This window comes from Pyrus communis, chromosome 17 (assembly GCF_041283825.1).
Source record: "Pyrus communis isolate YQ-2024b chromosome 17, ASM4128382v1, whole genome shotgun sequence".
NCBI classification, from domain to species: Eukaryota; Viridiplantae; Streptophyta; class Magnoliopsida; order Rosales; family Rosaceae; genus Pyrus; species Pyrus communis.
This window is the reverse complement of record NC_142581.1, coordinates 17241661-17262842: the sequence shown is the minus strand read 5'-3', so window position 1 is coordinate 17262842 and position 21182 is coordinate 17241661. Positions and strand designations below refer to the sequence as shown.

General features: G+C 36.7%; 1 pseudogene; it reads left to right on the top strand.

The window, feature by feature from the left end:
* LOC148689548 (uncharacterized) overlaps positions 1-21182 on the top strand; it is a 95185-nt pseudogene that overhangs the window by 24452 nt on the left and 49551 nt on the right.

Here is a 21182-nt window from a genome sequence, read left to right as displayed (position 1 = left end):
CGGGCGGGAGCACTAACACCGGGGGTGCAGATTATGAGCTCTCTAAGCATCTCAAACTACTACTGAAATACAAACATGAATACCACTTACCTGGCACTTACCTGTGCGTCCACAACACCAAATACACATATATAAATGTATGCCGCTACTAATGCATGTGATGATGCATAAGCGATAATAATAAGGTACATGGCATAAATCAATTACTCTTTTTAATCTATTTCTGGGAATTTAAATGTATATAGGTATATACGGAAAACAAAAGCCCACTCACTGATAATTGGAAGGGTCGTAGCCCCCCTGTCTCGAGTGTGTACGCTCGTCCTCAGAATACGAATTACCTATACGCGAAATAGCTACGAAAACGTTAATTTAAAAGCACATAACCAACTTCTCGTAATAACTTCTCATGCATTGCTCAAAATGGACAATTGAATATACCAACGTGCTCTACACAACCTCAGGATCACAACCATATTTTTAAAATAATTTTTGGACCCCGCACGCGCCCCCACGCGCCTGAATAGGCACGGACCTACGCGCCCCCACGCGCGGCCACGTGCCATGCACACTGACGGCGTCAGGAATATTCCGTTAAACTGACGGAATATTCCGTTAAACTTAACTGACGCCGTCACTGCCGTTAGGAATATTCCGTTAAACTTAACGGAATATTCTCCTTTCTTCTCCGGCGAGACTCCGGCGCCGGCGACGGCGTCGGAAAACTGGAAATTTTTCAAACTTTGTTTTCTCACTCGTTTCTCAACCAATTTCCATGATTTTTGAACCAAAATGAAGCTTAGGACTAGTAGAACAACGTAAGACTAGTTTTAAGGCCTAAAAACTACGCGATCATACCTGTCCACGAAATCAAAAACCGGCCAACTTCGTACAGGACGATCCCGACGGCCAAATTTGTCCAACGATACACTCCCAAGCTCCTTGGGACCTCACCAACACGTCTACAAGCTTCAAATGTAATTAAATTTTCATGAATAGTAACTAAAACGGACCTCGTCGAAACTACGTGAAAACGTTAGAATTCTTACCTGGAATTGGTATGGTTATGCTCCTCACAACCTCATGAGTTCAATGGTGTAATTGGTTTCTTGATTGGTGAAGTATTGGGTGAGTTTGATGTTGGTCCGTGTGTTGAAGGAAGAAGAACTCGGGGAGAGAGAGAGAGAGAACTGACAGAGAGAATGAGAGGTTTGTGAGGGAGGAGAGAGATAGAGACAAGATGCAGAAATGGGGGAGAGATTTGAGGGATGTGGGGTTCCTATCCAATCCCCAAATCATCAAGTTATAACATATAAACCTAGTTCTAAGTCTTAAATTTAAGTCCCTAAAACTAATGAATATTCCAATTAACATTAGTTTAGGAACTTCAGGTAAAAACCAATGCCAACTTTACGCCCCTTAGTCCCGTTTAAGGGCATCTTCGTAACTTCACGTCCTCGGAATTAAAAATTCCGGGACGGGTTGTGACACTCGACACCTTTACTTGTGCCATTATACTATCTTTATATTTGCACTTGAAAGGAACACAACAAAATTTTGGCGCTGTTGCCTGGGACTGATTTTAGCCCCCTATAATTGCTTGTTTTATAAACCCTACCTAATTTTCTTTTCTTAATTTATATTTTTCATTTACGTTTTAGGTTGTTTGCTGATAGGAGCATATTTAGGTGACTTAGTTAGCTTGGTTTCTTACATTTATGTTGTTAGTTCATAGTTATTTTAGTATTTTAAGCTATTTTCGTGTGTTTGTAGGTCCATATGGCTAAAGTAGCAAGAAAGTGCATTTTGGAGCCTTTTGGAGCAAAATTGGACTTGGAATGGATAGCATATGCTTGGAGCAAAAGGAATGGACGAAATTGAAGACCTAAAGATGTTAGGATTCCTAATCAAAGAAGGTTTCCTACTTGAAGTAGGAAAGTTAAGTCGAAGGTTTCCTATTTTGGTTGGACCTTTCCTAATCCTAAATATCCCTAAGTTCCAACAACATTGAAGGTCTCTTATGCATTATAGGACACAAACTAAACCTTCCTTGCAGCATTCTAGTCCTTGCAGTGGCTTGCCTTAACCTGTCCCTTCTTTGCCGTGCAAGGGGAACCACTTTCCCTTTCCTATTCTTCCTTGCCGCAAGTTTCCTTCCCTTTTCCCTTTTATTCTGACTTTAATTCTCGTTTTCCTTGAGGATTTGGGGTCCAATTCTTTCCTAAACCAATTAATTAAAGTTAAGATCCTTTCCCTCAAATATATAACCCTTTGCCACACCCATATACAACCCTATTCACTCATATACAAAACATGCCAGCCTTCATCCTTCCATACATCAATGCGTAGCTTTCATCCCCTTCCTTACACCATTCCGTGCTCTTCCCTTCATCACACTTACCTGCCATACATCTATCCTTGACCCTAACACACCACAAACCACTTTTCACACCCTAAAACCTTTGTGCCGCAGCCTAGCAAGGAAGAAGGAGAGGAGAAGAAGCCTTGGACGTTTTTGCATTCAAGTTGGATTGTTGGTACATTTTTAGGTGTAATCTATCCTTTGTTTTAATTCAAGTTTTCTTTGTTTTGCTGTGAACATAAGAGGCTAAACCAGTTGTGATTTCATAAATTGTGAATGCAATTTACTTAATCGTTTGATTGAGAACTTATTCTTGTATGTTGATTAAGGAGGCCTACTTAGTTTGCATGCTTGAATTTGATGCTAGAATATAAGGGAGTTTCACATAGTCATTACAAACTTATATTCACAAGTAGTTAAGATTGTTTATCATGATCATGTTAAGTTAAATTCCTGGCATGAGTATCATGATGTTATAGTTACGAATGCTTTGTCAATACTTATGATTTTTATAGAATGTAATGATCTTTGATTGTATCTCTATTATGATGTCATGTAGGGAACTTTTGAAGAATGCTTTGGGTTGTCGAATGTGATGTGATAAATAATAGCACTCAAATTAAACCCTCTTTTTGACAATTGTAGTATAGATATAAGTAGGGATCGTTCTAGGCCGGGGATTATGAGGGATTGCTAATCTAATGAAAATTGAATCAAAGATGTAAAAATATGCTTCAAAACACTTAAACAAACTCAAAAGACTCTTAACTAAACTTGCATGACTCAACACAAACTTAAAAGACTCAAAACAACTCAAAACAATCAAAAAGACTCAATTTAGACTCTAGGACTCAATTTGGACGAAAATACAATTGGTTTTGACTTAAAAGACTCAAAAACACACTTTTGGACAGATTTGAAACAAGTAAGTAAAGGGGATTTGGTTTTGTACGAATTTAAGAGAAAAACAAGTAAATTAAAGACTTAAAACAGATTTTGATGAATTTGGGAAAAACCAATGGATGATTAAATGGCCGAGGGATACTTCTCCACACATGATACATTCAAGCATAAATTGATTTCCTATTGCTTTTCCGATAAATCATGAACCTCAACACCCCAGATTAATCGTGACATCACTAATTAACCCTCAGATTTCCCTTAAGTTATTGGATTGGATGACATCATACAACAACCCAGAGCATTCTTCAAAAGTCCCCTACATGACATCATAATAGAGATACAATCAAAGATCATTACGTTCAATGGAAATCATAAGTATTGACAAAGCACTTGTAACTATGACATCATGATACTCATGCTAGGAATTTACTTAACATGATTGTGAAAACAACCTTAACTACTTGTGAATATAAGTTTGTGATGATTATGTGAAACTCCCTTATATTCTAGCACCAAATTCAAGCATGCAAATTAAGTAGGCCTCCCTAATCAACATACAAGAATAAGTTATTGATAGGAGCATATTTATGCGACTTAAATGGCTTGTTCTCGTACATTTACGTTATGTTTCTTTAGTTATTTTAGTACTTTAAGCTATTTTCGTGTGTTTGTAGGTCCAAAGGGCTAAAGGAGCAAAAAGATGCATTTTGGAGACTTTTGGAGCACTTTTGGGCTAAGGACGGATAGCTTATGCTTGAAGCCAAAGTGTTGGACGAAATTGAAGACCTAATTGGAGCCAAAGTGTTGGAACCTTGTTCTCTTTAGTTTTAGGACATTTAAACCTTTCCTAATCCCAATCATGCCATGCATAACACACATCCATTCTAACACATTGTCATTGCACATGCATTTCCTTCATTAGTTAACCCACATGCACTTATCACTTATCATCACCACTTAACCACTTATCATATCATAACCACATATCATATCACTTATCACTTATCACTTAACATATCATCCACCTACTTCACCTACAACATCCACCTACTTCACCCACAACATCCACCTACTTCACCTACAACATCCACTTCACCTACAACATCCACCTACTTCACCTACAACATCCACCTACTTCACCTACAACATCCACTTCACCTACAACATCCACCTACTTCACCTACAACATCCACCTACTTCACCTACAAATGACATAGCCATATGTTCCCTCCACTACTCCTATAAATACCCTTGCATTCATTCATTCAAAAACATCTCATTTCATACGCAACACACCACAAACACTTCCATTCCTTCTCTTTGCCGTGAGTCCCCTTAGAATCCAAAACCATCTTTTCATTTCCACCACTTCCCAACCCTCCAAACCACTCCTCTACCATTTCCATAATCCCCCAAACCTCACCTTAGACCTTGTGCTACAATAACGAGGAAGATAAGAGGGCCTAAACGTTCATACAATTCAAGTTTGAGTTGTTGGAATGTTTAGGTGTTTCTTTGATTTCAAAGTTTAAATTCAATTCTCTTTGTTTTGTACGTATGAGGAATGGAAGAGAAGAGTGCCTAAACGTTCATACAATTCAAGTTTGAGTTGTTGGAATGTTTAGGTGTTTCTTTAATTTCAAAGTTATGAGGAAATAAACCCCCCTTTAGCTAGGGGGTGATTCGAAACTATGTTTATATTTGCAATATGAATTGATTAACTTTTGTTGGAATTTCATAAGTTGTGGATTCAATTCGTTTAACTGTTTGATTGATAACTTATTTATGTATGTTCATTGAGATTGCAAGCTTAATTTTCATGCATGAATATGACGCTAGAATATAAGTGAGTTTCACCTAAACGTTACGAACTTATATTCACAAGTAGTGGAGGTTGCTCATAAACAATCGCGTTAAACGAATTCTTGGCATAAGTTTCATGCGTATTCCATAGTAACGAATGCCTCGTCGATGTTTATGATTTCCGTTGAACTTAATGATCTTTGTTGAATGTCTCTATCATGCGTATTCCATAGTTAGGGACTTTGATTAAGAATAATTTGGTTGTAAGCGTATTCCATTCAATCCAACGAATCTAGGGAAATCTGAAAGTTAATTTAAGCGAACCTAATTAACTTGGAGCATTGAGTTTCATAATTTATCGAAAGACCAACTGAAAATCAATCTTGTATGCAAGTATAACATGTGTGGAGAAGAACCCCTTAGCTAGCCTTCATTCCATTCATTCTATCACAAATTCATATTTACATTCTGCTTAGTTTATTTGTTTTGTTATTTCAATTTTCGTCAAATCAAAACTCTTCCCCCCTTTACTTTATTGTTCAATTTAATTAGAAATCAATTTAGTTTGTGTTTTTAAAGTGTTTGAGTCTTTTGGTTTGTCTTAGTGTTTTAACGTTTAGTTTCGCATTCTTTGAGTCTAGTTTAGTGTTTTATATTGTTTTTACGTTTTTAAGTCAGTTTCCAAGAGATTAACAATCCCTCCTAATCCCCGGTCCAGAACGATCCCTCACTTATCCATTCTACTACAATTGTCAAACGAGGGTTTAATTTGTGTGCGCGTAAATCACGCATCAGTTATCCATAAAACGGTTAAGTAAATTGCATTCACAATTTATGAAATCACAACTGGAATTAATCAACTCATATTATAAATGTACTCATGTTTTCAAAGCATCCCCTAGCTAAAACGAGTTTAGCCTCTCATGATCACAACAAAACAAAGGAAAATAGAATTAAACATTGAAAACAAAAGATAGATTACACCTAAAAACGTTCCAACACTCCAACTTGAATGCACAAACGTCCAAGGCTTCTTCTTTCTTCTCTTCTTCCTTGCTAAGTCACGGCAGAAGAGTCTAGGGTGATTTGTGGATGATTTTCTGGGTTGTGAATGGATTTAGGATGGTAGGGTGGTGCGGCAAAGGTTGGGGATGGTGTATGGAGGCTTGGGTGAAGGTATGGAAGTAGGAGAATGGTGGAAGGATTGATGGAAGGCTGCGGCAACGAAGGGTTTCTGTGTGAGTGAGGGCAGATTGTATGGAAGAGTGATTAGGGAGAATGAAAGGTGCGGCTTGGGTATTTATTTGGGACCAAGAATCCCTAGAGTTTATTACATAGTTTAGGAAAGGATTTAACCCCAAATCCCTAAGGAAAAGGAAACACAAAGTCATAAATCAAAGGGAAAGGGAATGTAACTTGCGGCCTTCAATTGCAAGAAAGGGAATGTGATTTAAATGCTGAAATTAGGCAAGGATTTGGGATAAAATAGGTATGTGAAGTGTGACATTAACTAGAATGAAATAGGAATGTGATTTAATGACTTACAACAGGCAACAATGGACCTCCCTTGCACAGCGAGGAAGGGAGACACTAAGGAAGGCCACGGCAAGGCACTTAGGTTGCAAGGGAAGCTTTATTTGTGTCCTAAAATACATAAGGTACCTTCAAAGTTGCTGGAATTTAAGGACATTTAGGATTAGGAAAGGTTAAACCAAAATAGGAAACCTTGGCTCAACTTTCCTACTTCAAGTAGGAAACGTTCTTTGACTAGGATTCCTCATTTGATTAGGAATCCTCTTGTGATTAGGAATCCTCTTGTGATTTGGAATCCTAACTCCTTTAGGTCTTCAATTTCGTCCATTCCTTTTGCTCCAAGCATAAGCTATCCATTCCAAGTCCAATTTTTCTCCAAAATGCTCCAAAATGCACCTTTTTGCTTCCTTAGCCATATGAACCTAAAAACATACGAAAATAGCTTAAACTACTAAAATAACTATGAACTAACAACATAAATGTACGAAAACAAGCCAACTAAGTCGCCTAAATATGCTCCTATCAGAATGATGTCATCCAATCCAATAACTAAAGGAGAATCTGAGGGTTAATTAGTGATGTCACGATTAATCTGGGGTGTTGAGGTTCATGGTTTATTGAGAAAGCAATTGCAAATCAATTTGGGTTCAAATGTAACATGTGTGGAAAAGAATCCTCTAGTTAGCTAATCATCCATAGTTTTTCCCCAAATTCGTCCAAACTTTGTTTAAGTCTTTAAGTTACTTGTTTTACTTTAAATTCGTCCAAAAGCCCAATCCCCTTTACTTTGTTGTGTCTAAATAGCTAGAATCTGTCCAATTTGTGTTTTTAAGTGTTTTGAGTCAAAACCAATCCTATTTTCATCCAAATTAAGTCCTAGAGTCTAGTTTGAGTCTATTTGATTGTTTTGTGTTGTTTTGAGTCTTTTCAATTTGTTTTGAGTCATATAAGTTTAGTTAAGAGTCTTTTAGTCTATTTAAGTGTTTTCAAGCTTAGTTTTGTATTCTTGAGTCAATTTTCATTAGATTAGCAATCCCTCCTAATCCCTGGCCTAGAACGATCCATACTTACATCTTTACAACAATTGTCAATAAGAGGGTTTAATTTGAGTGCTATTATTTATCACATCATTTGCTTTCAGGTGGTATAGAGAGATTGATAGGAGCATATTTATGGTACTTAGCTATGTTGTTTCCTTGCATTTAGTTAGCCAATTACTGATGTGAAATATTCTAACACACAAATTAAACCCTATAATTGTAGTATATAAAAGTAGGGATCGTTTTAGGCCGGGGATTAGAAGGGATGCTAATCTACTCTAAACTAACTTAAAAACACAAAACTAAACTTAAAACACTTAACTAGACTTATATGACTCAAAACAAACTAAAAAGACTCAAAATAGCACAAAACAATCAATTTGGATGAATTCTAACTTAACTTTGACTCAAGACACTTAAAAACATAAATTTGGACCGATTCTAACTAAAAGACACAACCAAGTAAAGGGGGATTGGATTTTGGACGAAATTAAGGTAAAAGCAAGCTTATTGTAAAGACTCTAAACAACTTGGATGAAATTGGGTCAAATATAGTTGAATGGCTAGCTAGAGGGTTCATCTCCACACATGACACATATGCATACAAATCGATTTCCAGTTATTATTCCTTTAAACCATGAATGACAATGCCCCAGGTTCATTGCATCGCACAACCAACCATCAGATTTTCCTTATTTCATTGAATTGAATGAATACGCATTACAACCAAATTATCTTTCTCAAGTTCCCTATATGAAACGCATGATAGAGATACATATCAACAGTCATTAAGTTCTCTGAAAATCATAAGCATTGGCAAGGCATTCATCACTATGAAATGCATGAGACTCCTGCCAAGGATTCACTTAACACAATCATGACTAGTGACTTCCACTACTTGTGAATATAAGTGAATAACTATTACGTGAAACTCCCTTGTATTCTAGCATTAAATTGATGCATGCCTATTACGTGAAACTCCCTTGTATTCTAGCATTAAATTCATGCATGCAAACTAAGTAGGCCTCCTTAATCAACATACAAAAATAAGTTATCAATCAAACAGATAAGTAAATCGCATTCATGATTTATGAAACAATAATTGGATGAAATCAATTCATATCACATATATGTTCATGGCTTTGAATTCACCTCTAACTAAAACGAATTTAGTTCCTCATGTCGCAAAACAAAGATAATTAAATTTAAACATTGAAAACAAAGAATAGAATACACCTAGAAACGCTCCAACAATCCAACATTTTGAATGGCAAGCACGGCTCCAGGTGTGGTGGATGGTGTGGTGTGAAATTGTGGTAAAGGGTGGTGGTTTATGAGTGTTGCGGCATCATGTATTTATAGGGTGAAAGGAGGGCACGAAATTGGGCTGAAAAGGAGAGGAATTAGGACTCCAAATCACCAAAGAACAAAGACACTTTCAATCAGATTCCAAGGAGGACAAGGAATGGTCCTTGTGGCAGATTCTAGAACTTCTAGAAGGGTTACATGTGGCACAAACTTAGGGCACGAAAATAGGGCTTCTAGAACCTAATATTTAGGTGATTTAATGTGAAAAGGAGTCCTCTTTGAAGCTGGAATTAAGGTAGGAAAAGATTAGGATAGGATAAGATAAGATAAGGTTGGATAAGGTTTGGATAAGGTAAGGTAATTTGGATAATATTCCTTCTTTGTAGCTGATTCCTTATCTTCCAAGTCTTCAATTTAATTCTTCCAGATGTTAATCACATTCCTAACCTCTCTTGATCTTCAAATTCGTCCATCCACTTTGCTCCATGCATGTGCAATCCATTCCAAGCCCAAAACTGCTCTAAAATGCTCCAAATTGCACTTTCTTGCCAACTTTGTCAATTGAACCTGAAAACACACAAAAATAGCTTAAAACACTCTAACAAGTAGAAATTAGCTATGTAAATGCAAGAAAACAAGCTAACTAAGTTGCATAAATATGCTCTTATCAAATTCCCCCACACTTAGCTTTGGCTAGTCCCCGAGCAAAACAAAACAAACAAAACATAACCTAGACCTTCCAATATTTACCTGGGATTTCCAATGCAACATGACATGTTAAAAATCACTACTCACATAGATTTTAGCTATCCTTAATCTTGAGCATACACTTAACCGTAGTCACCACTTACTAGCTCGCATTTAATCAATTAAAACAACATTTTGAATGTAGTAACATGCCTTAGAGAATCCTTCAATTCCTCACTGGATATACTCTCTATTTTCACACAGATTTTCTGACTACACTCCCTACACTAAGTATATGTGAGAAGATTGATGTAAACATGTAGACTAATACTCACATATGTATCATCAAAGAAGGCACTTTCTGGAATTATTAACATGAATATGATCTCATGAATGGAATGCCACTACTTAGATGCGAGAACCAGGGATACCATATGCTCAAACCAATTTTAAACTCCACATATTGAAACACATAACAATCAAGATAGGAGTTAAAGCGTTGCAACGGGGCTAAGGTATTGGCTAACAAAGAAAGGTAAGGATAAACAAAAATTCTTAAAGCAATAGTAAGCAAAGTAATGAAATAAACACTTAGAATTCACTTTTGAATGCAGAAACCAACTTTAAACATGAAGGGAAGATTCACACATCAAATAGGGCCAGATTCAAACTTTTGGACCCTTTCTTCAACAACCATTACTTGTGAGTTCATTCTCGCTTATTTTCAACTCTTTTTCTTTCTTTTCTCAACTTTTTCTTCTTTTTTTTTTTTTTTTTTTTTTTTTTTTTTTTTTTTCTGTGCCCAATTCTTTCTTTGGCACACGAATCATACATTCTCCTAGATTCCCACGAAAAACACCTTCCCCCACACTTGTTTTTCTGCAATTTTTAGATCAAAAGGAATTCCCTCTAAGTTATGCTTCACTATCCTTTAAGAACAAGTGTATAGATAGTCCTATTCTAGGCTAGGTAAGGATAATGTGGTTAACAAAGAAAATAGGCTAACTAAGGCTCAAAGGGGTTAATGATGTGAAAATTAACTTGACACACAAATTAAACCTTATTTGTGACAATTGTTTTAGATATGTAAGTAGGGATCGTTCTAGACTGGGGATTAACTAGGGATGCTATTCAATACAAATAAGACTCAAAAACACTAAACTAGACTCTATAGACTCAAAACTAACTTAAAACACTTAAAACAGCAACAAACACTCAAAAAGACTCAATTCTAGAATTAACAAGTGATTTGGACGAAAATAAAACTTAACTTGACTCAAAAAGACTAAAAGAAAACAGATTTTGACTCAAATAACAAGACTAATTGAAAGGGGGATTGTTTTTGACGAATTTAAAACTTAAAACAAAAACTTTGTAAAAAACACTTTGTAAAAACGAATCTAAATGAATTAAATGGGTGAAAGGCTAGTTAGAGGGTCCTTCTCCACACATGATATATGCATATGAACCAATTTCCAGTTATTATTCCCTTAGACTATGAATTACAACGCCCCAAGTTAGTTGCATCGCACAACTAACCATCAAAATTTCCTTATTTCATTGAATTGAATGAATACGCATTACACCCAAATTATCTTTTTCAAGTTCTTTATATGAAACCCATAACAAAGACACATATCAAAAGTCATTAAGTTTTGTGAAAATCATAAGCATTGACAAGGCATTCATCACTATGAAACGCATGAGACTCATACCAAGGATTTACTTAACACAATTGTGACTAGCAACCTCCACTACTTGTGAATATAAGTGAATAACTATTACGTGAAACTCCCTTATACTCTAGCATCAAATTCATGCATGCAAATTAAGTGTCGATCCTCAACCAACACACATAAACAAGTTTTAATAACTTAGATAAGCAAATCACATTCATGCCTTAAGAAACAATAACTGGACGTAATCAATTCATATAAAACATATAATTATGGCTTCGAATTCACCTCCAACTAAAAAGAAATTAGTTCCACATGTTCATGATAGGAGCATATTTGTGCAACTTAGTTAGCTTGTTCTTGTGCATTTGTGTTGTTATTTCTTAGTTAATGTAGTATTTCAAGTCATTTTCGTGTGTTTGTAGGTCCAAAGGGTTAAAGTACCAAGAAAGTGCATTTTGGTGCATTTTGGAGCAGTTTTGGGCACTAAATGGATAGCTTGTATATGGGCCAACATGGATGGACGAATTTGGAGTTCAAAAGGCTAGAAATCTGATAAGAAGATGAAGAAATTAAACTCAAGACAAAGTGGATAAGGAATTAGCTCAAAAGAGGAAACATTATCCAAAACCTTATCCAACATTATCCAAAACCTTATCTTATCTTATCCTATCCTAACCTAATCTTGTTCCACTTTAATCCTAGCTGCAAGTGGACCTAAAAACATGATTTCTAGAAGCCTTATCTAACCCTAAAAGGGTGTTGCACCTTTCCCCTTTTTATCTCTTCTAGAAAACCCAAAATCAGCCACAAAACACCTAGTTTCTAGAAGGCCCAATTTTGGACGAATTTCCTAAACCTTTTTCCTTTTGGATTCTGATTTGTTAGGCCTTATTCCTTGTGGATTTGGGTTATACAAATCCTTTTCTGAAATTAATTGAACCAAACCCCCTCCTAAGTGGATTTAAATTACTTGTGCCGAACCCTAGGGCCCTAATCCATAAAATCTGCTAAGTTGTAACCCTAATCTAATTAACCCTAGGACTATATATACATATTTTCAGCCACAAATTCAAATAAACCTGGTGCGAGATTTATACGCACACAAATTAAACCCTCTTTTTATCAATTGTAGTATATGTATAAGTAGGGATCGTTCTGGACCGGGGATTAGGAGGGAATGCAAATCTCTTGGAAACTGACTCAAAAACGTAAAATAAAGTTTAAAACACTAAACTAGACTCAAAGAATGCAAAATTAAAGTTTAAAACACTAAGACAAACCAAAAACTCAAAATGCTTTAAAAAAAACACAAACTAAAATGATTTCTAACTAAATTGACATTAAAGTAAAGGGGGATTTAAGTTTATACGAAATTAAATTAAATGAACAAATTAAAACATAATGTAAATATGGAATTGATGAAATGGAATGAATGGATGATAGAATAGCTAAGGGGTTCATCTCCATACATGTTACACTTGCATAATAAAAAGATTTCCAATTGCATTTCAACAAATCATTAATTCTCAACGCCCCGGGTCAATTAGGTCCGCTTAAATTAACCGTCAAGTTTTCCTTAAGTTAATGAATTGGATGGGTTAGCGCAACGCAATTCACAACATTCTCCAAAAGTCCTTTACGTGAAAAGCACAATAAAGATACAATCAAAAATCATTAAGCATCATGAAAACTTTAAGTGTTGACGAGGCATTCGTTACTATGGAATACGCATGAAACTTATGCCAAGAATTCATTTAACGCGATTGTTTATAAGCAACCTCCACTACTTGTGAATATAAGTTCGTAACTATTAGGTGAAACTCACTTATATTCTAGCGTCATATTCATGCATGAAAATTAAGTGTACACTCTCAATAAACATACATAAATAAGTTATCAATCAAACGGTTAAACAAATTGAACCACAACTTATGAAACGCAATTAGAAGTAATCAAATCAAAATGCAAGCATAAACATTTATTTCGAATCACCCCCTAGCTAAAGGGGGTTTTAGTTCCTCATTACGTTGAAATCAAAGAAACACCTAAACATTCCAACAACTCAAACTTGAATTGTATGAACGTTTAGGCACTCTTCTCTTCCATTCCTTATACGTACAAAACAAAGAGAATTAAAATGAAACATTGAAATCAAAGAATCGCCTAAACATTCCAACAACTCAAACTTGAATTGTATGAACGTTTAGGTCCTCTTCTCTTCCTCGTTGTTGTAGCACAAGGTCTAAGGTGAGGTTTGGGGGATTATGGAAATGTGGAATGGAGTGAGGAGTGATGGAAATGGAAAGATGGTTTTGGATTCTAAGGGGACTCACGGCAAAGAGAAGGAATGGAAGTGTTTGTGGTGTGTTGTGTATGAAAATGAGATGATCTTGAATGAATGAATGCAAGGGTATTTATAGGAGTAGTGGAGGGAACATATGGTTGTTTGTTTAAGATGCAAGTGGCTAATTAATGATGGAAAAGTATGTGATTTAAAGGATGCAAAGTGAATGAATCATGAATCATTGTGGATGAAAGGTGGAAGTGCATGTGTTGATGACTAGGTTAGTGGGTGGAAATCTGAAAATGGCATATAGGAATGGGAGCTCACGGTTTGAATGTGTAAAGTGTGTGTGAATGCATGTGAAGATGCAATAAATAATGCATGTAGGGTTAGGAAATAATGAAGAAATGCATGTGAGATGTTTGGAAAGGAAATGGGAACCCACGGCAATGAAGTTGTTTTGTGTTGTGATTTATGATGAATGCATGTGAGTTAAAGAGGGAGAATGTGGTGAAATGATGAAGTAGGAAGGTGGAAATGCATGTGAGATGTTTGGAAAGGAATAAAGAATGAATGGTGGAAATGTGAGTGAATGATGTGCATGTGTGAGAATGCATGTGGAATTAAGAGGAGTATGGAAGTGAAATAAATGAATGATATGTTAAGTGATAAGTGAATGATATGTGGTGAGTGATAAGTGAATGGTTTGATAAGTGATAAATGAATTAGTTTAAAGGGCTAGGGTTTAAGTACATAGAATGGGCCTAAAATAGGTTGGTTTGTATGGCATAATGTGTTTGATTGGGCTAGAGCCATTGTTTTGTGTCTTCAAGTGCATACAAGGCCTTCAAATTCGTCCATCCTCTTGGCTCCATGGATAAGCTATCCAATCCATGCCCAAAAATGCTCCAAATGGCCTCAAAATGCACTTTCTTGCTCCCTAGGCCCTTAGAACCTGAAAACACACAAAAGAAGCATAAAGGACTAAAATAACGAGAGAAACATAACGTAAATACACGAGAACAAGCCATTTAAGTCGCATGAATATGCTCCTATCAAATACCCCCACACTTAGCTTTTGCTAGTCCTCGAGCAAAACAGAATAAAAACAAATAAACAAAACGACACTAAACACGTAAAACACAACCTAAACCTTCCAACAACCGTCTTAGGGATTTCCAATGCACATGACAAGTTAAAAATCATCATTCTCACAGATTTTAGTCATCTTCACATTTAAGTACATTCTTAATCATAGTCACCATATACTAGTTCACAATTAAGCATTTAAAACCATGTTTTGAATGTAGTAACATGCCTTAGAGAATTTGCTCAATTCCTTTCAAGATATGCACTCAATTTTTACTCAGATTTTCTAACTACACACCCTAATCTAGTCATATGTGAGAAGATTGATGTAAACATGAAAACGACACTCACATATATGTATCACAAAGAACGCAAATTCTGGAGTTAATAATCAAGTTTAGATATGATCTCATGAATGGAATGCTACTACTTAGACGCGAGAACCAGTGACACCATAAGCTCATACCAAGTTCAAACTCCACAAATTGAAATACACAACACTCAAGATAGAAGTCAAGGGTTGTAACGGGGCTTGGGGTATGTGGATAAAGAAGGGATATGGAAAACAAAGGTTCTTAAAGAAATAGTGAGCAAAGCATTTTAATCAACTTAGAATTCACTTTTGAATGAAAACTCAACTTTTGAACAAAAAGGGAGAATTTAGACAATTTACGCCCAGAATTGGTGTTTTGGAACCTTTCTTCAATCACTTATTCTTTTCTTTTTTTTTTTTTTTTTTTTTTTTTTTTTTTTTTTCTTTTGAATCTCAAAACAAAAACACTTAAACATTCTCTCCCCCACACTTATTTTCTTTCATAATGTAACTCAAAAGGAATTCAATTAAGTCATGCTCACTATCTTTTAAGAACAAGGGTAAGGACGGTCATATTCTAGGTTAGGTGAAGATAAAGTGGGTAAACAAAGAACATGGGTTAACATGGCTCAACGGGGGTAAAACTTACAACATATACGAAATATGGGAAGCGAGGCTATTTGGCTATGGTGGCAACTACACAACTTCATCTTGATATATGTTATGCAAATCAATAACATGCTTTGAATGAAATGGGCATGAGTTCTAGCATTTGGAACTATATGATGAAACGCCTTCTAAGTAGTAACCAAGCAAAGAATAATGAGATCATGCAACGATTTTAGAAAACAAGAAATCACAGATTATACTCTCCAAAGAACGTTATAGGCTCAAGTCTCTCAGGGTTGTAGCATTTGTTTGAGTTCCTTCCTTCAGGCATGTTACAAAAACTAAATTTTCTTTTATGATTGCATGTGAAGTCATACATTATAACCATAACCAAGCATATACCAAGAGTAAATCAAACTTTTCTCTATGTTAATAACTCTTTTTAACAGTCATGCAATTACAAACCAAATCCTTAACATTGTGTTGGAAGGTATCCTAAGACACAAACACACACACAAAAACAACTTTAAAACAACTCTTTTTGGGTTTTTCAAAACAATTTTTCAAATTTTTATGGGATTTTCGAATTTTTAAGACAAAACACACTAAAACAGTTTTAAAACAGTGAGAAACAACATGTGAAGTGATAGGTGAATAAATCCCATGAATTTGCATCAAATATACTTAGTTACCCCCCCACACTTAAATCAAACATTGTCCTCAATGTTTTAAGCATAGATTCACACAAAGCATAAGTAAATACACAAAAAACACTTAAACATACTAAACATGGCATAATGTAATTAACAAAGAGAAGAGTTTAGAGACGCAAATCTGGTTATAGAGTGTAAATTCCATCTTCTCCTTGGTAATTGCATTGAGGCTTTGATCTTTGTGATTCCACAGGCTTACTCTTGAACTGGTTTCTGCCCATCGTTGATTTTCCTTTGTGCTACTTCTTGAACTGGGCAGCAGGAATCTTTTGATCTCCTCCACTTGTTGATTTTCCTTTGTGCTACTGGGCTGGAGGATTCTTTTGGTCTTCCCCGAAGGTCTGAGCTTACCCTTTTGGTCTGTTTCTTTGTTCAATCTTTCCAATTCGTATTGAAAAGAGTTGGAGGATAACTCAGCCTATGTTTGTCTCCACATGCTTCAATGTATCATTTTCACTTGCCTTACTCGCTCCCCTTTGCAGAAGTGGTCCCTTCTCCGGAAGTGTATCAACCGTTGAAGATGACTACTCGAGAGCAACGCTAGGTAAGCAATCAGGAATAGATTCCAGGCAGTTGGCTCCAGATCGGAAGACTGACTCCAAGTGCCGGCTGATTGCTTCTTTTACTTTGCCATGCGAGTAAGAACAAGGACAAAGAAAAAGACAGGGAAAGAGCATGATATGAGATACTTTTGCTTTTGACCTTGATGATATGAGATACCTTTGCTTTTGAAGAAGCGGTGAATGAATCAGCACACTTCAATCCGCCGTTTCCTCCTGGGTCATCTGTACTCCAGGCATCTGGTATCATCTTTGGGGAAGAAGAAAGAATTGAGTATTTCGAAAGGCTTTGCTGGGAGTGCGCCCTCAGAGGTGAGGGAGAGTTGGGCATTTTCTTCAGGTTTGCCCTGCCATAAAATACGAAGGTCGACATATATAGAGATAATAGCAAGTGGTGGTACTTTTTACCTTTGTCGACAAACGTTTTGATCCCGCAACTCTGGCTTTTTGAAATAGTGGCGCCTCTTCGATCTTTGAATACGCCTCTTCGCTTTCTGAACGACACGTGGTAGTGCAGATGCGGCTCCTTTTGACAAAGCTGCACGCGTTTTCTGAAAAGCAGAGAAAGCGTCGCCGGACTTTGCGTTTGTCGGCTAAAGATGTGTAGTTGCGATGATGGCCTCCACGTGCTTTCAGCTTTGTCAGAAATCTTTTGACAAAGTTGAACGGGTCTTCTGAAAAGTCGAGAACGCGTCGCCTTGATTACGCCGGAAATTCCGGCTTTTTGAATTGGTGGACGCGTCGCCTTGGCTTCTTATAGAGCTATCGATCACCACAACAAACACACTCTGAAGAACTCCCATTCTTGAAAATCGACTCCGACCCTTTGAAAATTTACTCCATCAACCCCTATCTTTGAACACCTTTAAAAAAAATGGCAAACTCATCGAACCTTAGTTTGGAATTGAGCCTTAGCAGTGATACGGGCGCGCCGCGTCAAGGTAACGTATGGCGCCCTTCTTTTTTATCTTCTAACGGTCCTCTTTCAGGTGAAGACTCTGTGATGCAGGACGCCACAACAGCTACAATAGTAGCTAGGAATCTCCTCACTCCGAAGGATAGTAGGCTGCTGTCAGGACGGTCCGATGAGTTGGCCGTTCAAGAGTCCCTCGCACTTAGTGTTCAGTGTGCGAGCTCTGTGTCCAACATGGGCCTACGCCTGCTTGCTCGATCCCGCCAAGTGGAATCGTTGATGGCAGAGGTGGAAAGACTTAAGCAAGAGATCCAGCAGCTTAAGTACGAGAATAGAAGTTTGCATGTGCTTGCAAATAACTATTCGTCGGGGATGAAGAGGAAGCTTGATGAGCTGCAAGAATCTGAGGGTCGAATTCACAGTGACCGTCAAAGGCTTGCGTCTTATCTCCAGAGGCACCTTTTTCCTGGGTCATCCAGCGCTTGGCCAAGTATTGAGGCCTGGAATGCTCTAGCTCCGATGCCTCCCGCTCCGATGGCTTCCGCTCCGATGCCTCCCGCTTCTATGCCTCCCGCTTCTGCGCCTTCCGCTTCTGCGCCTCGTAGTGGGGCTTCACGCAAACAACCTTTGTGAAGCTCCACCTTTCTCCATGTTTAGTATCTTTATTTCTTTTTTCTTTTCTTTTTTTTTTTTTTTTTTTTTTTTTTAACATAAATAAAATCAAACGGCATGGAATTGGTCCTTGAATGGAAGGTGATACTTGAAGTGAACCGGCATTGGTTTGAATTCTAGTGTAGGTGCCTGATTCATAAAAAACAGCAAGTTAGTATAAAATCTAATGGAATTTGGAAAAAAATACTTACTTGTTTTGTTCGACAAGAATTCAATGACAAACACCACTCCTTTGAAAGTTTCAGGGATATTGGACTTGGCCAGATTGCAAGTGATGGTTATGACTTGTCCAATGTCATCAAATTTAACTTCTTTGGATTTTGTGGTTTCAAGAACGTCCTCTTTGATGAATTCATGACATTCCCTACTTGTCACCTTTGGAAGGGCTTCCAAGATGTCTTTTTCACCTTCTTCTTCCTTGGAAGTCATGAATTTGCAAGGAATAGGGATACTTGTTAGAACGGGGTTAAAAATAATGAAATTTGGAACAACCATACCTGTATTAGATGGCATAAGAGCAATAGGTGCCTCCGGTAAAGGTGTTTCCACCCTTTCCGTGGGTTGGGTGTATTCCTCTTCCTTGTGATTTGATTTTGGTGGTTGAGGGTCCGTTCCAACCTCCTTGTCACTTCTCAACATGAAAGCATTGGTGGTTTCAAATTCTCCCTTCTGATTTGCAATGGTTGAACTAGGGAGTTCGCCTTGGTCGCAAAATTGTCCTTCGAACTCCGCTATCTGCCCAATTTGCTTTTCCAGAGTAGTAAGTAATTGAAAAATCGTATCATTATCATTTGAATTACCTACATTACTTTGGGCAGGTTGTGGTGGCTGCATAGGCGTTGAATAGAACTCCTCATACGGCTGCCAATATCCTTCTTGTTGAGCCTCATTGTCTTGATTTTGTAAGCCCTGCACCAAACAAATTAATTCATCAAGCTTTTGATTATAATTTATTGACGAACTTAAATTTGGTTGGGCATATTGAATATGAGGTTGTGGTGGCTGCCAATATCCTCCTTGTTGAGCATTTTGAGGTTCCCACCACATAGAGTTTGAATGATCACTCCAATCCGAATTGTAAGTATTGGAAAACACGTTATTCCTTGATTGAAGATTAGATATATCAACTCTTTGCATTTGGGACCTTTCCATGAGCTGTGACAAAAGAAAAGCGTTATCAAGTGCCATGTTGTTCTTCTCAGTATTTGAATTCAACAAACAAAACAAAAATCAAAAACTAAAACTAAAATACATAACAGAAACAAACAATCCAAGAGATTAGCAAATTTGCTAATCCCCGGCAACGGCGCCAAAATTTGGTGCGAGATTTATACGCACACAAATTAAACCCTCTTTTTATCAATTGTAGTATATGTATAAGTAGGGATCGTTCTGGACCGGGGATTAGGAGGGAATGCAAATCTCTTGGAAACTGACTCAAAAACGTAAAATAAAGTTTAAAACACTAAACTAGACTCAAAGAATGCAAAATTAAAGTTTAAAACACTAAGACAAACCAAAAACTCAAAATGCTTTAAAAAAAACACAAACTAAAATGATTTCTAACTAAATTGACATTAAAGTAAAGGGGGATTTAAGTTTATACGAAATTAAATTAAATGAACAAATTAAAACATAATGTAAATATGGAATTGATGAAATGGAATGAATGGATGATAGAATAGCTAAGGGGTTCATCTCCATACATGTTACACTTGCATAATAAAAAGATTTCCAATTGCATTTCAACAAATCATTAATTCTCAACGCCCCGGGTCAATTAGGTCCGCTTAAATTAACCGTCAAGTTTTCCTTAAGTTAATGAATTGGATGGGTTAGCGCAACGCAATTCACAACATTCTCCAAAAGTCCTTTACGTGAAAAGCACAATAAAGATACAATCAAAAATCATTAAGCATCATGAAAACTTTAAGTGTTGACGAGGCATTCGTTACTATGGAATACGCATGAAACTTATGCCAAGAATTCATTTAACGCGATTGTTTATAAGCAACCTCCACTACTTGTGAATATAAGTTCGTAACTATTAGGTGAAACTCACTTATATTCTAGCGTCATATTCATGCATGAAAATTAAGTGTACACTCTCAATAAACATACATAAATAAGTTATCAATCAAACGGTTAAACAAATTGAACCACAACTTATGAAACGCAATTAGAAGTAATCAAATCAAAATGCAAGCATAAACATTTATTTCGAATCACCCCCTAGCTAAAGGGGGTTTTAGTTCCTCATTACGTTGAAATCAAAGAAACACCTAAACATTCCAACAACTCAAACTTGAATTGTATGAACGTTTAGGCACTCTTCTCTTCCATTCCTTATACGTACAAAACAAAGAGAATTAAAATGAAACATTGAAATCAAAGAATCGCCTAAACATTCCAACAACTCAAACTTGAATTGTATGAACGTTTAGGTCCTCTTCTCTTCCTCGTTGTTGTAGCACAAGGTCTAAGGTGAGGTTTGGGGGATTATGGAAATGTGGAATGGAGTGAGGAGTGATGGAAATGGAAAGATGGTTTTGGATTCTAAGGGGACTCACGGCAAAGAGAAGGAATGGAAGTGTTTGTGGTGTGTTGTGTATGAAAATGAGATGATCTTGAATGAATGAATGCAAGGGTATTTATAGGAGTAGTGGAGGGAACATATGGTTGTTTGTTTAAGATGCAAGTGGCTAATTAATGAT